The sequence below is a fragment of the Somniosus microcephalus genome, chromosome 3 (genome assembly GCF_052327205.1).
Source record: "Somniosus microcephalus isolate GS21.2 chromosome 3, FLI_Smic_1.0, whole genome shotgun sequence".
Taxonomy (NCBI): domain Eukaryota; kingdom Metazoa; phylum Chordata; class Chondrichthyes; order Squaliformes; family Somniosidae; genus Somniosus; species Somniosus microcephalus.
In genome coordinates this window covers 167306502-167319251 of record NC_140989.1, presented here as the reverse complement: position 1 = coordinate 167319251, position 12750 = coordinate 167306502, and the positions used below count along the sequence as shown (strand labels likewise).

The window sequence follows — 12750 nt, the reverse complement described above, 5'->3', positions numbered from 1 at the left end:
CCCTTCTCCCTCCCTCCCTCCCTCCCTCCCTTCCTTCTCCCCTCCCTCTCTCCCTCCCTTCTCCCTCCCTCCCTCCCATCCCTCCCTTCTCCCTCCCTCCCTCCCTCCCTCCCTTCCTTCTCCCCTCCCTCCCTCCCTCCCTCCTCCCTCCCTCTCTCCCTTCTCCCTCCCTCCCTCACTCCCTTCTCCCTCACTCCCTTCTCCCTCCCTCCCTTCTCCCTCCCTCCCTCCCTTCTCCCTTCTCCCTCCCTCCCTCCCTTCTCCCCTCCCTCCCTCCCTCCCTCCCCCCTTTCTCCCTCCCTCCCTTCTCCCTCCCTCCCTCCCTTCTCCCTCCCTTCTCCCTCCCTCCCTCCTTCCTCCCTCCCTCCCTCCCTTCTCCTCCCTCCCTCCCTCCCTCCCTCCCTTCTCCCTCCCTCACTCCTCCCTCCCTCACTCCTCCCTCCCTCCTCCCTCCCTCCCTTCTCCCTCCCTCCCTCTCTCCCTCCCTCCCTTCTCCCTCCCTCCCTCCCTCCCTCCCTTCTCCCTCCCTCCCTCCCTTCTCCCTCCCTCCCTTCTCTCTCCCTCCCTCCCTCCCTTCCTTCTCCCCTCCCTCCCTCCCTCCCTCCCTCCCTCCCTTCTCCCTCCCTTCTCACTCCCTCCCTCCCTCCCTTCCTTCTCCCTCCCTTCCTTCTCTCTCCCTCCCTCCCTTCTCCCTCCCTTCCTCTCCCCTACCTCGCTTCTTCTTCCCCCCCCCCCCCTCCCCCCCAAAAAAAGAGGGCTGAGGGGTGACTTAATAGAGGCCTTTAAAATTATGAAATGGTTTGATATAGATACAGGGAGAGTGTTTCCATTTGTGGGGAAGAGGAAAACTAGAGGCCATCAATTTTAGATAATCACGAAGAAAACAAATGGGGAATTCAGAAGAAACTTCTTTACGCAGAGTGTGGTGAGAATGTGGAACTCGCTACCACAGGCAGTGGTTGAAACAAATAATGTAGATGCATTTAAGGAGAGGTTAGATAAGCATATGAGGGAGAAGCGAATAGAGGGTTATGCTGCTAGAGTTAGATGAGGAAAGATGGGAGGAGGCTCGATGGAGCGTAAACGGCAGCATGGACTGGTCGGGCAAAATGGTCTATTTCTGTGCTGTATATTCTGTGTAATTTACAATATCAACGTTATCAGTTTTCAGGGGCCCACATTTCTCCTGACCACCCTCTTTTTCCTATAATTGTAAAAAAAAAATTGTGTGTTGATTTTAATATCCCTTTCAAGTTTATTTTAATACTCCCTGTTTGTAGCTCTTTCTACTGTATCTGTTTTGTCACTTTTTGTTGTTCTTTGTATCTTTCCCAGTTGCCAGGATCTGTGCTAGTTTTTGCATTTTTGTTGTTTTTTCTTTTAGTTTTATGCTGTCCCTCACCTCTTTAGTCATCCATCGCTGCTTTTTTTGGGCAAGTCGAGCTCTTGCCCCTCAGCGGTATAAACTGGCTGTGTATCACATTAAATTATTTTTTTAAACATCTCCCACTAATCATCTGTCATTTTACCCATTAACAGGTTTGCCCAGTTTACTGTGGACAGTCTCTGTCTCATCACATTGAAGTCAGCCGTACCCAAATCTAGAATCTTAGTAGCTGTTTCGCGTTTCACCTTTCAAATACTATGTTGAACTCAATCATGTTATAATCGCTATTGGATAAATGTTCATGCACTGTTAGGCTGTTGGCTAAATCTGGCTCATTGCTCATTACTAAATCATGCCCCCTGGTTGCTTCTAGGACATATTGTTGCAGGAAACTATCCTGAACACACTTGGGAATATCACTGCCTTTCTGCTTATCCCAATCTATGTGAAAGTTAAAATCCCCCATTAAAACCATTCTGCCACATAATTTCACCTATAACCAGCGGTGCGTGAACTGAATTGGGATATACACAATGGCTTCCCATGTTTTCCTAACCAGCTCTAAATTTTAAAATGGAAAATATATCTCCAAGAGTTAACCCTGTGTAAATTGAATCTAACCTTTTAACAATATCATGACAGGAATTAAAACAAAATTCCACCCAGGCCAAGTAAGTAAAAGTATTGTGCTGACATTTGGTTTAATCGGTGCTGAAGAGGCGGAAGCAGTGGGGAATCTGATGGGTGATGCATTCCCACTTCCCTTTTTGCCTGTCTCTTCCCTCACAGGAAAATTGCGTTGTCGGATCTTTGGGGCGGATTTCTGGCGTTCCCCGATTATGCACTATTTTCTATCCCTACCAGTCACTGTCGACTGGTCCTCTGCCCCACATTCATCATTGATTCCCTGGAAATTCGGGACCAAGATTTTTATCTATAAGTCACAGTTCTTCCATGGTGTTGCTCGTGTCAAGTTGGCTAATGGACTGTTTTATAACAAGAACACTAATCCGTGGGGAGCGCAATGTATTTTTCTGCTGCTAAGGTGGAATTGTGCTTCATGTGTTCTGCCCCTTTAAGGCAAAACATTTCTGTAAATAGGACATCCTGCAGTCAACTAGAAGTTAATTGCTTCTGGTAAGGGAAATTTGCAGATTGGCAGGTGTTTAAAAATTTCTGGCTCCATGTCAGAGGGTACTAGCATTAAATGACTGCTTCTCTGTAATTTATTTTAATACTTTTTAGATTTTCAAGTGTGAGGTCTGAAGTGTACATATTTGACATTTTTTATATGCCAGCAGATTGTCCAACCAGTGTTCTTTGTATTAAGCTCCTGATCATTTTTCCTTAGCTGTTGAGGAGAGGAGGCCATAGGGCAGCAGCAGCAGCACAGCACAAGTGAAGGGCGGGGGACAGGGGGAAGTAGTGGGATGGAGGGAGGGGTGCGTAGGTAGCTGCAGAGTGGGATTGTGGGAGGGCGTTCTGCAAGGAGGGCCATAAGGCAGCAGCACAGTAGGACTCCAGTTGAGTGGGGATGGGTATTTTATGTAAAAAAAAAAGGGATTTCCTCGGCATTGCTCACAGAACAGCCACATCAGGGGACCAGAAGGGCCTGCACCAGGACGACAGACACTGGCCCCAAAGTCAAACTCAGGCCCCAAAGTCAAACTCAAGCCCCAGGGCACCACATATTCTATATCATTCTAATGGGAGTTGGAACATTTCCAAAAAAAGCCACCTTTTTTTAAAATTGCTATATCGTTGTGAGATGGTGAAGCATGAATAAAGCTGTCGACACGAGAAAAGGAAATGGTGATAAATCAAATATGGTTCAGCTTGACATAATCAGGTCACACAGATGGATTGTGCATTTCATGATAATACTTCAGAAATCATCTTTTTTAAAAATCCTTAATTTTAGTATTCATCTAGTCTTAATCTAGACAATTTTAATAGGTCAGTAGTTAATTACTTTATTTTCAGTCAACTGGAAGAACATCCACTGCTGTCTATATTGGTGCCAAGGGAATGCCCAAAATAACTGAACTAGTTTCCATGACATGGAATATTTCTTTCATGGTATAGAAATTGTTCTTCAAAGTGCAGTACTTCAAAGTGCAGGGTTCAGAGACCAGATTACAGAAGTGGGCTTATTTATTTTTTACAAGAAATGTCAAAGTGAGAACATGTGGTAGAAGAGGTTATTGTTATATTTTGTATGGAATTCATGTGGAATATTTAGAAACACACACGTGCTTCTGTCTATGTCTTTCTACAGTAAGGGATGATTTAAGCAGCATGCACAAAAGCCCTGTTCATATTGCTGTCATTTTTACTGCGATAACTACCCCAGGACATTGTTTCATATTCTGCATGTTGTTTTAGTGTGGCTGGTCTCTCGCCTGTCCTGTTCCTCGCCCAATTGTTGTGTAGAGCCAACTTTCAGAAGGTGACAGCAACTACCAAATAGCACCCCCTCCGCCTTGTGAAACCTGCCAGCTAATGCAAGGTGAGAACTGCTAGATCCAGGAGGTAAGTGCCTTTACACTTACCTCCTGGATCCAGGGTCCCTACCTAACCCAACCCCATGATCGAAGAACCCCCTCCACCCCACCCCCCCAATGATTCTGATTATCAGAGCCAAAGTGGATGACCTCACACCTCCCCGTATTGAACTCCATCTCCCACATTTTTGCGCACTCACTTCATCTATCCATGTCTCTTTGTAGATTCCCATCCACGCTGTGCCTCCTAATGTGTCATCTGCAAACTTGATATACAACTCCCTATTTCTTTATCCAAGTCATTGATATGCATGGTGAAAAGCTGAGGCACCCAGTACAGATCCTGGGAAACACCACTTGTCACATTCTGCCCATCAGAGTACATTCCTTTTATCCCCATTCTCTGTTTTCTACCTCCCAACTAATTATCAACCCATATCACAAGGTTACCTCCAATTCCGGGTGCTCTTATTTTTGCTAATCTCTTGTGCAGGTCGAGAGCAGGGAATGGGGAGAGGTTATCGGCTCTCAGGACAGGGGTGGGTCAGGAGCAGGGAATGGGGAGAGGGCACTGGCTCGCAGAGGTGGAGGAGCAGGTAATGGGAGGGGGCACTGGCTTTCAGGACAGGGGTGGGTCATAGAAACACAGAAGAAATGTAGAAAAATAGGAGCAGGAGTAGGTCATTCAGCCTTTCGAGCCTGCTCCACCATTCAATATGATCATGGCTGATCCTCTACCTCAATACCATATTCCCGCTCTCTCCCCATACCCCTTGATGCTTTTTGTGTCGAGAAATCTATCTATCTCCTTTTTAAATATATTCAGTGACTTGGCCTCCACAGCCTTCTGTGGTAGAGAATTCCACAGATTCACCACCCTCTGAGTGAAGAAATTTACGTACATACGTACATACATACGAATTAGGAGGAGTAGGCCACTCCGCCCCTCGAGCCTGCTCCGCCATTCAATAAGATCATGGTTGATCCGATTACTCCACATTCCCGCCTACCCCCAATAACTTTTCACCCCCTTGCTTACCAAGAATCTATCTACCTCTGCCTTAAAAGTATTCAAAGACTCTGCTTCCACCGCCCTCTGAGGAAGGGAGTTTCAAAGACTCACGACCCTCTGTGAAAAAAAATTCTCCTCATCTCTGTCTTAAATGGGCGACCCCTTATTTTTAAACAGTGACCCCTAGTTCTAGATTCTCCCACAAGAGGAAACATCCTCTCCACATCCAGCCTGTCCAGACCCCTCAGGACCTTATATGTTTCAATCAAGTCATCTCTTACTCTTCTAAACTCCAGCAGATACAAGCGTAGCCTGTCCAACCTTTCCTCATAAGACAACCCGCCCATTCCAGGTATTAGTCTCGTAAACCTTCTCTGAACTGCTTCTAATGCATTTACATCCTTCCTTAAATAAGGAGACCAATACTGTACACAGTACTCCAGATGTGGTCTCACCACAGCCCTGTATAACTGAAGCATAACCTCCCTACTTTTGTATTCCATTCCCCTTGCAATAAACAATAACATTCTATTAGCTTTCCTAATTACTTGCTGTACCTGCATAGTAACCTTTTGTGATTCATGCACTAGGACACCCAGATCCCTCTGCATCTCCGAGCTCTGCAATCTCTCACCATTTAGATAATATGCTTCTTTTTATTCTTCCTGCCAAAATGCACAATTTCACATTTTCCCACATTATACTCCATTTGCCAGATCTTTGCCCACTCACTTAACCTATCTATATCCCTTTGTAGCCTCCTTATGTCCTCTTCACAATTTACTTTCCTACTTATCTTTGTGTCATCAGCAAATTTAGCAACCATACCTTCGGTCCCTTCATCCAAGTCATTTATATAAATTGTAAAAAGTTGAGGCCCCAGCACTGATCCCTGTGGCACACCACTCGTTACATCTTGCCAATCAGAAAATGACCCATTTATGCCTACTCTCTGTTTCCTGTTAGCTAGCCAATCTTCTGTCTGTGCTAATATGTTACCCCCTACACCATGAGCTTTTATTTTCCGCAATAACCGTTGATGTGGCACCTTATCAAATGCCTTCTGGAAATCTAAGTACAGTACATCCACTGGTTCCCCTTTATCCACAGCACATGTTACTTCCTCAAAGAACTCCAATAAATTGGTTAAAAATGATTTTGCTTTCACAAAACCATGTTGACTCTGCCTGATTACTTTGAACTTTTCTACATGCCCTGCTATAATGTCTTTAATAACAGCTTCTAACATCTTCCCTATGACAGATGTTAAGCTAACTGGCCTGTAGTTTCCTCCTTTCTGCCTCCCTCCCTTTTTGAATAAAGGAGTTACATTCACTATTTTCTAATCTAATGGAACCTTCCTCGAATCTGGGGAATTTTGGAAAATTAAAACCAACGCATCAACTATCTCACTAGCCACTTCTTTTAAGACCCTAGGATGAAGTCCATCAGGACCCGGGGACTCATCAGCCTGCAGCTCCAACAATTTGCTCAGTACCACTTCCCTGGTGATTATAATTTTCTTGAGTTCCTCCCTCCCTTCCATTTCCTGATTTACAGCTATTTCTGGGATGTTACTTGTATCCTCTATAGTGAAGACCGATGCAAAATACCTGTTCAATTCAACTACCATCTCCGTATTTTCAATTATTAATTCCCTAGACTCACTTTTTATAGGACCAAATTTCCCATGGATTGGAGGATAGCTAATGTAATCCTACTATTTAAAAGGGGTGGTAGAGAGAAAATGGGGAATTATAAGCCTGACATCGGTAGTGGAGAAAATGCTAGAGTCCATTATAAAAAATGTAATAGCAGAGCACTTGGAAAACAGTGACAGGATCGGACAAAGTCAACATGGATTTACAAAAGGTAAATCATGCTTGACTAATCTACTGGAATTTTTTGAGGATGTAACTGGTAGAATAGATAAGGGAGAACCAGTGGATGTGGTGTATTTGGACTTTCAGAAGGCTTTCGATAAGGTCCCGCATAAGAGATTAGCGTGCAAAGTTAAAGCACATGGGATTAGGGGTAAGGTACTGACTTGGATGGAGAACTGGTTGGCAGAACAGGAAGACAGATTATTATCTGAATGGCAATAGATTGGGAAAAGGGGAAGTGCAACGAGACCTGGGTGTCCTTGTGCATCAGTCGCTGAAGGTAAGCATGCAGGTGCAGCAGGCGGTTAAGAAGGCAAATGGTATGTTGGCCTTCATAGCGAGAGGATTCGAGTACAGGAGCAAGGATTATACCTCAGGGCAAGAGGACAGGCTCATGTATTCATGACATTCAGAAGTACAGTGATACATAGAAACTCATAATATGAAATGAGAAAGTCTGTTCAGCTCATTGACTCTGTTAGCATTGCATATTGCAGACAGAGGAAGTGAGAGAGGTACATTAGACCAGGAACGTGTTAACCAAGAATTTCCTAGGGAGGCCTTTTTTGGGGGCAGGTCTGAGGTAGGGTCAGGAACGCTCCCTGTCACAGAGATGCAGCCCTGACCATGTCTCGGGTCATTTTGAATAATATGAGTGGGTTGCCTGCACCATTTTCAGCGTTGTACCAGCCTCAGCTAGAGGGGAAAGATTTCCCTACACGGCACCTTGCCACAGCACAAGTGGGACAGATACGCTAGCCGCAAACTTTTTAAAAAGTTAAAAATATTTAAATTTGGCTGTTCACCCATCGGGAAATCAGTTTGAATTTAAAAAAAATAAGAGCAGGCCCCAATTCCACCAGGACCAAGCCCCCATAAGTTGCACAGCATTTGTAGGTACGTTGCATGATAGACTGCCACAAATTTCTGTAGTGACGATAGCATCTGACTGAGCGAATGCAGATGGTTTCGAGGATGTATGTGGGAAGAGGTGATCGTGTTAATTGGTATGTGTACGAGTAGATAATTACAAGTTAGCTCACATATTTATAGGGAGCATGAATGATTTGTAGCTGTTCTGTTCCCTTTACGTGGCAGCTTGTGAAACTGCCCCAAGTATCAATGGGGCAGTGTCACCAGTTCACATGGTGACTTGTGTCTGATTCATCTAACTATCGCTGTGCTTTATTTAGCATAGCTGTTGAACCGCAGGTTGAATTACTGTGGGAATTTTGCTCATGCCATTTTGAGCTATGCACAGGGTAACCCAATTTGAATTATAGGCGGTGGAACATACTGATATGCTTTAAGAAAGTAATATAACTTAGGGATGAATGATTTTACTCACGGTGGGAAGCCAGCGGGAGTGGATGGCAATCCCATGGGGGTGTGAGTCGGAAGCCCTGGCAGATCTTAACTGTTCAGGTTTCGAATTAATCCCTTTGGTCAGCTGCTCACCTATTTCAACAACAACTTGCATTTATAGAGCGACATCAACATTGCAAAAAGTCTCGAGGCATTTCACAGAAGCGTAATCAGATAATAATTGACATCGAGCCAAAGAAGGAGCTGTGAGCAGGGGTGACTAAAAGCTCTGTCAAAGAGGTAGGTTTTAAGCAGTGTCTTAAAGGAGGAGAGAGAGGTGCAGAGGTTTAGGGAGGGAATTCCAGAGCTTAGGGCATAGATGGCTGAAGGCACGGCCACCAATGGTGGGGCGAAGGGAATGGGGAGATAGACAAGAGGCCAGAATTGGAGGCGTGCAGAGATCTCGGATAGTTGTAGGGTTGGTGGAGGTTACAAAAAAACCAGAAAGACTTCCATTTATATAGCTCCTTGCATGACCTCAGGACGTCCCAAAGCGCTTTACAGCCAATAAAGTACTTTTGAAGTGTAATCACTGTTGTAATATAGGAGACGCGGCAGCCAATTTGCGCACAGCAAGCTCCCAGAAACAGCAATGTGATAATGACCAGATAATCTGTTTTAGTGATGTTGATTGAGGGATAAATATTGGCCAGGACTCCCCTGCTCTTCTTCAAAATAATGCCGTGGGATCTTTTACGTCCGCTTGCGAGAGCAGACGGGGCTTCGGTTTAATGTCTCATCCGAAAGACACCACCCCTGACAGTGCAGCACTCCCTCATACTACACTGGAGTTTTGTGCTCAAGTGTCTGGACTGGAACCCACAACCTTCTGACTCCGAGGCGAGTGTGCTACCAACTGAGCCACGGCTAACACGATACATAGATAGGGAGGGGCAAAGCCATGGAGGGATTTGAACACAAGGATAAGAATTTTAAATTGTGGACTTGATGAACTGGGAGCCCATGTAGGTAAGCGAGTACAAGGGTGATGGGTGAATGGGACTTGGTGCGAGTTAGCATACGGGCAGCAGAGTTTTGGATGAGCTGAAGCTGAGGGTGGAAGATGGGATACCGGCCAAGAGAGCATTGAAGTAGTTGAGCCTGGGGGTAACTAAAGCATGGATGAGGGTTTCAGCAGCAAATGGGCTGAGACAAAGACATCAAGCAAAGTTTACCCTAGTGTAAACCTTCCTTGATGCGTTCTTTACTGTCCCTCCCTCGTTGCGAGTGCACTCTTAGGAAAAAAAATCTAAACTTCGAACTCCCTGCACATTGAGTCATTTCACCCACTTTGTACCAGCTTTGGACGAAGAGTTTGCAAAGAAAAACCGCTCTATTAAGATCATGCATCCACAAGGCTGAGAGTTACATGGATAGCACATTTCTAGAGGTGGTCACCCCGCAGCTTAAAAGTATGCAAGCAGAGAGGGAATGGGTGACCGCCAGACACAAGAGGAGGACCAGGCAGGTAGTGCAGGAGTCCCCGGAGTGCATCGCGCTCTCCATCCAATATTCTGTTTTGAGTACTGGTGAGGGAGATGGTTCCTCTGGGGAGTGCAGCCAGAGTCAAGTCCATGGCACCACAGGTGGCTCAGCTGCACAGGGGAGGAGGAAAAAGAGTGGAAGAGCGATAGTGGTAGGGGATTCAATAGTTAGGGGAGCAAACAGGCGTTTCTGTGACCGTAGACGTGACTCCAGGATGGTATGTTGCCTCCCTGGTGCCAGGGTCAAGGATGTCACTGAGCGTCTGCAGGACACTCTGAGGGGGGAGGGTGAACAGCCAGAGGTCTTTGTCCATATCGGTACCAACGACATAGGCAGAAAGAGGGATGAGGTCCTGCAGGCAGAGTTTAGGGAGCTCGGAGAGAGATTAAAAAGCAGGACCTCAAAGGTAGTAATCTCCGGATTACTCCCGGTGCCATGTGCTAGTGAGTACAGGAATAGGAGGATAGAACAGATGAATGTGTGGCTGGAGAGATGGTGCAGGAGGGAGGGCTTTAGATTCCTGAGGCATTGGGACCGTTTCTGGGGAAGGTAGGACCTATACAAGCCGGATGGGTTACACCTCAACAGAGCCGGGACCAATATTCTCGCGGGAAGGTTTGTTAGTGCTGTTGCGGAGGGTTTAAACTAACTTGGCAGGGGGATGGGCACCAGCATATAGGAGTAGAAAAGAGGAATAAGGTACATAAAAGAGTGAGTGTGTTGGATAGTACTAGAGAAGACAGTACTAGAGGCGGTAGTAGTACCATAGGAGCAGACTAAAAAAGACTATGAAAAATTCAAAAATGGGTTTAGAATGCATGTACGTAAACGCACAAAGTGTGGTGAATAATGTTGGTGAGCTACAAGCACAAGTGGCTGTGTGGCAATAACGGAAGCGTGGCTTAAAAACGGTGAGGACTGGGCACTTAATATTCAAGGGTACAAGGTGTTCAGAAAAGATAGGGAAGGAAAAAAGGGAGGTAGGGTGGCAGTGCTCTTTAAGGAAGACATTGTAGTGTTGGAAAGGGAGGATGTTCTTCAGCGGACAAGGAGAGAATCCATATGTTTAGAGTTGAGAAGCAAAAAGGGTATGATCACGCTATTGTGAGTATTCTATAGGCCTCCAAATAGTGAGAGGGAGGAAGAGGAGCAAATCTGCAGGGAAATCGCAGAGATATGCAAGAGCTATAGAGTGGTGATATTGGGGGACTTTAATTACCCAAATATTGATTGGGATAATGCTAAGGTAAAGGGAAAGGAGGGGGAGGAATTTCTGAAATGTGTTCAGGAGAATTTCCTTGACCTTGGATGACGAGGGAGATAGAGAAGATGATGAAACAAAAAAAGAGGGTGAATGTCAGGTTAATTTTTCGAGGGAGAACCAGACCAAATACAATAAGTTGAGAGGGGAAGTGAAGATCAAAATAAGATTGGCAAAGAGAGAATATGAGAGTAAAATGGCGGTTAACATAAAAGGGAACCCAAAAATCTTCTACCGGCATGTAAACAGTAAGCGGGTGGGAAGAGATGGGGTGGGGCCTATTCGGAACAAAGAAGGTGATATATGCTTAGAGGCACAGGGCAAGGCTAGAATACTCAATGAGTACTATGTATCGGTGTTTACTAAGGAGGTGGATGCTGACAAAATATCGGTGGAAAAGGTAGAAGCAATGGAAGGGGTGAAAATTGATAGACAGGATGTACTAGAAAGGCTGGGTATGCTTAGAGTGGACAAGTCGCCTGGTCCAGATGGCTTGCATCCCAGGTTGCTTAGGGAATTGGGGGAGGAGATAGTGGAAGGGCTTGCCATAATTTTCCAATCTTTCCTAGATGCGGGTGAGGTGCTTGAGGATTGGAAAGTGGCAAATGTGACACCATTGTAAGGACAATCCTAGTAACTACAGGCTGGTCAGTTTAACATCAGTGGTGGGTAAAGTTTTAGAAACAATAATCAAGGAAAAAATTAACAGACTTTAGGAGAGGTTTAAGCTAATTAAGGAGAGCCAACACTGGTGTTTTAAAGGAAGATCGTGTTTGACTAATCTAATTGAATTTTTTGATGAAGTAACAGAGGGGATCGAGTAAGGGAATGCAATAGAGGTTGATTACATGGATTTTCAGAAGGTGTTTGACAAAGTACCATATAGAAGGCTGGTTAACAAAATTGAGGCTCATGGAATAGGTGGGTCAGTGGCAGCTTGGATAAGGAATTGGCTTAAGGACAGAAAACAGCAAGTTGTGGTAAATGGCTGTTTTTCAGACAGGTGGATGGTAGACAGTGGTGTTCCCCAAGGGTCAGTGCTGGGGCCACTGCTTTTTTTGATATATATAAATGACCTGGATATTGGAATACAGCGTAGAATTTCTAAATTTGCCGATGACACCAAACTTGGGGGTGTGGCAAACAGTGAGGATAATACCAATCGACTGCAGCAGGACACAGAAAGGCTAGCAGAATGGGCAGACAGGTGGCAGATGGAATTTAATACAGAGAAGTGTGAGGTGATGCATTTTGGCAGAAGGAACAGGGAGAGGCAATATACACTTAATGGCACAGTTTTAAAGAGTGTGCAGGGACAGAGGGACCTGGGAGTTAATGTGCATAGGTCCCTGAAGGTGGCAGGACATATTGAGAGAGTGGTTAGCAAAGCATATGGGATCTTGGGCTTCATAAATAGAGGTATTAAAGTACAAAAATAGAGAAGTTATGCTGAACCTTTATAAAGCACTGGTTAGGCCACAACTGGAGTATTGTGTCCAGTTCTGGTCACCACACTTTAGGAAGGAAGTGAAGGCCCTTGAGAGGGTGCAGAGGAGATTTATCAGTGTGGTTCTGCAGATGGGGGATCTTAACTGCAAGGACAGGTTGGAGAAGCTGAATTTGTTTTCATTAGAGCAAAGGAGGTTGAGGGGTGATTTGATAGAGGTGTACAAGATTATGACGGGTTTGGATAAGCTAGACGGGGAAAGGCTGTTCCCACGAGTTAATGGTACAGGGACGAGGGGACACAGATTTAAGGTTTTAGGCAAGAGATACAGGGAGGATGTGAGGAAAAACCTTTTTACGCAGTGAGTGGTGAAGACCTGGAACTTGCTGCCGATGGAAGTGGTGGA

At 45.3% G+C, this 12750-nt stretch overlaps 1 protein-coding gene across 1 annotated transcript in view; it reads left to right on the top strand.

The window, feature by feature from the left end:
• LOC147121531 (androglobin-like) overlaps positions 1-12750 on the top strand; it is a 127183-nt gene that overhangs the window by 1105 nt on the left and 113328 nt on the right. The window lies entirely within an intron of this gene.